The sequence below is a fragment of the Peromyscus leucopus genome, chromosome X (genome assembly GCF_004664715.2).
Source record: "Peromyscus leucopus breed LL Stock chromosome X, UCI_PerLeu_2.1, whole genome shotgun sequence".
NCBI classification, from domain to species: domain Eukaryota; kingdom Metazoa; phylum Chordata; class Mammalia; order Rodentia; family Cricetidae; genus Peromyscus; species Peromyscus leucopus.
Window position 1 is genome coordinate 101251430 of NC_051083.1, and position 3589 is coordinate 101255018.

A 3589-nucleotide genomic window follows, 5' to 3' on the forward strand; every position below is an offset into this window, starting at 1 on the left:
TCAGGCTCTAAGTCCTCTTAATATCAGCTACATTGGTGTGTACATGAAGGATGCTGAAGGATGCGACCTCTTCATTTTAGTGACTAGAATGAAGGACGGATGACCTAAGTTTCAGGTTCTGTCAAGTCAAAGCAGAGCAAAGTGAAGTCCCTTGGGTCACACATGTATTTTTCTAGTGGCCATGGTTAGAGGAAAAAGATCTGAGGCCCTCCATTATAGGGACAATTTGGAGGTCCACATGTACATGGGGATGCTCTGATGACCCTTTGATCCTGGTACCCTTGGGTAAATGGAAATCCTGAGATTGCTATAGTAAAAGACAATCATTCATTCTTATAACCCTCCTTGGACAGAGAGGGAAGTTCTTGGGTATTAATTGTAATAGCAGAAAGGTCTGACAAGAATTTTAATCAAAGGAAAGCTCTGATAACCCTTCATCAATAGGGCATGATGTGTGATGCCTTGAGAATAGGGACAGTTTGGGGAGCCCATATTCAGAGGGGAAACTTCTGAGGTCATTCTGAACTGTCTTGCTTAGACAGAAAGTATCTTGCCATGTTTAACCAAATAGCAAGATCCAATCACTCCATTGTGCAGAATGGAAAGGCCTCGCTTACCTTGGGTGCTTGGAGAATGGTATGGTTCTGTATCATATGCTTCCAACTGTTCTTCCCAGCTCCCATCATCCATATATTATATTGGCTATTGGGAAGGGTACAAGAGGCAATTACAGCACTCTTCCAATAGGATGAGTGACTGTCTGGACTTTGCTTCATCGAGGTTGTATTGATTTGTGCTTATCTATGAATGAAAGATAGGAACATTACATTTCTACCAACCATCTTCTGGGCATATGGAATGACTATTAATTTTAGCTTTCTCTATTCTGTCGTCTGATCTAAACCTAGAATCTTGTAAGGTCCTATTGGTGACAAATGTGTTTGCCTAGTAATCTTGGTTACAGGGATTGGCACTAAGGTAATATGAGTTCAAGGGTCACATGTAAGGTGCACTTTGAAGGCAGGGAATTGTCTAGGGAATTCCAAAGGTCAGTGGCTAGATCTGAAGCTCCATTGAGTATAGAGTGAAGGATTGAGACCTCCTTGGCCATGGGAGCCAATTCTGAGGTGGCATTCATCATTGTGGCCAGACACTCATAGGCAAAAATGGCATCTCTGTAGTCTTTGTGGTTGAAAGGAGGTAATCACACCCCTCCTTTGCACTACAATGAATTGCATGTGGGCAGATCTTATTCTCACTTATACAGAGTGAGTAATGTAAGAAATACTTGGTCTGAGCCCTCTTTTGTCAGAGGGAAATGACTTAGGCCTGCTTGCAAAGAAACTGAAAGTTTGAGGGTCTTTTCCACAAAATGAGTACTTGAGACCACCTTGGGGAAATGGGGAAGGTCTGCAGTAGGCTTTGTCCTAGGAGGGAGGTTTGACATTCTCTTCAACTAAGTAAAAGGAGTGAGGTAACTTGAAAAGAAAGGAAGCACTGGGCCCCTTGTCAGAGAGAGAAAACTTTGACACCTGGTTGGGCAAAGGTTTGAACCATTGGAGAGAGAGGGGAAGTCCCATTTACAGTTCTGTTGAAGGTGAATGTCCCTGATACCTTATTTGGTGAAGAAAGGTCCCATCACTGCACTTCAGCTTCCAACTTTACTTTAGAATTTCCAAATCTTCTGTTGAGTCTTAGAGAGTTTGCGAGGCAACCAGTGCCTTCTTCAAAGAGCCTGGATGGCTGTCCCTAGCTAGGTTGCCTCTTCTTTCAGTTTGTCTTCATAGCCCATGTCTGGGCAGCAATCATGGGGCCACCTGATTTCTAGTGATTGGATTGAAGAGAATAGCATAGGATCCAGTCTCTAATTCTATACTTAGGAAGTGGACCCTCAAACCAGCATGGAGCAATGCATTTCCCTAGCCACCAACGTCAAAAGTGAAAGCTTTAAATCTCTCTTATTTGCAGTAGCAAATGTTGAAGGTACTTTAAAGACTTAAGGGGATGCTTGAGGATTTGTGAAATAATAATACAAGGTATGATGCAGTGTTATTCAAAAGAGCATGTTTAATGCCTCCTTGGGAATAAAAGGAGTGCATGAATTTCCTTGGGTCAAAGACAGTGGTTCCTATTCCCCTTTGAGCAGGTGGGTAATGTCTAAGACCACATTGTTAATGGGGGGAAGGAAGAAGGCTCAGTATGACAACTTCAATAAACAAGGAATATGTGAGGTCTTGTGGGAACAGTGGAGTTCTGAGATCCTCTTCTAGGGAATGGGAAGTCATGAGAACACCTTCTGCAAAGGAAAAATCCTGAACATCTTTGTTCATAGGGAGGAAGCCCTCAGCCATATTTGGTAGAATAGGAATATACAGTTCACCCATGGTCAGAAGGGGAAGGTCCCAGGCTGTTCTGGGTGATGGGAAAAGGTCCTGGCTCTGCCTCACTAGCTTCCAGCTATTTTTCCCAATACAAACACATATACCCTGTGTGAAATCTTTGAGAGTGTAAGGCAAATCTTATAATAATTTTCCAACAGGATAAGTGGTTATGCAAGCATTGATGTTTCCTCAAGGTGTGTTCAGTTGAACATATCTGTGAATAAAAGATAGGAATAGCGCATGTTTGATAGCCAGCTTTTGAGGCAGATGACTTGAAAGCAGATTTCATCTTTCTATCTGCTGCCTATGATCTAAAAGCAGAAAGTTGTGAGGTCTCATTGGTCACACATGTGTTTGTATGGCTATCTCCATCAGAGGGGTCAGCTCTACAGCAATCTTAGTTAATAAGGGAATGTGTGACATCACCATGGATAGAAGGGAAGCTCTGATGGCTCTTTAGATGTAAGGGTTGACCTGAAGTGCCAAAGAGCAGAGGGTAGAGGTCTGAGACATCCCTTGGATATGGGGGACAGTTTTGAGTGTCCTTTCAATAGAGTTTGATTTCCCAGATCTCTTTTTACAGAAACTGGATGTTTGAAATCATCTTGCTGGATGGAGGTATACAATTGGCCCACAACCTATTGGGAAGATCAGGACTGTCTGGCACTTGGTTGTATAGAGTGGTATAATGCACTCTTGGTCTGACACCCCTTTAATAAGAAAAGAAGACTCAGAGCCACTTGGTAGGAATGGGAATATATAAGGACCATGTAACACAAAATAAATGTTTTAGGCCCCATTGGAAAAATGGCGTTTAGAACAACCTTAATCTTAGGAGAGTTCTGACATCCTGTTCTATGTACTCAGAAGGAATAAGCTAATACTACTACTACTACTAATAATAATAATAGGAAAATTGGAAGCTCTGAGCCCTATGTAAGAGAGAAGTCTTTTGAAGCCCATTGAAAAAGGAAGACAGAATCTCCTTTGGGCAGAGAGTGAAGATGCCATACACACTTCTGCTGAAAGTGAATATCCCTGGTACCCTATACAGTGGAGAAAGTTTCCAGCATTGATCATGAGCTTCCAATTCTTATTCAGAGTTTTGTATCTTCATAGTTTGTGTTCATTCCGGGAAAGACAAGGCAGCAACAACTCACGTCTTCAGCTAGATTGTTTCCTGCAGTTTGTGTTCAGCTGTCCAGATC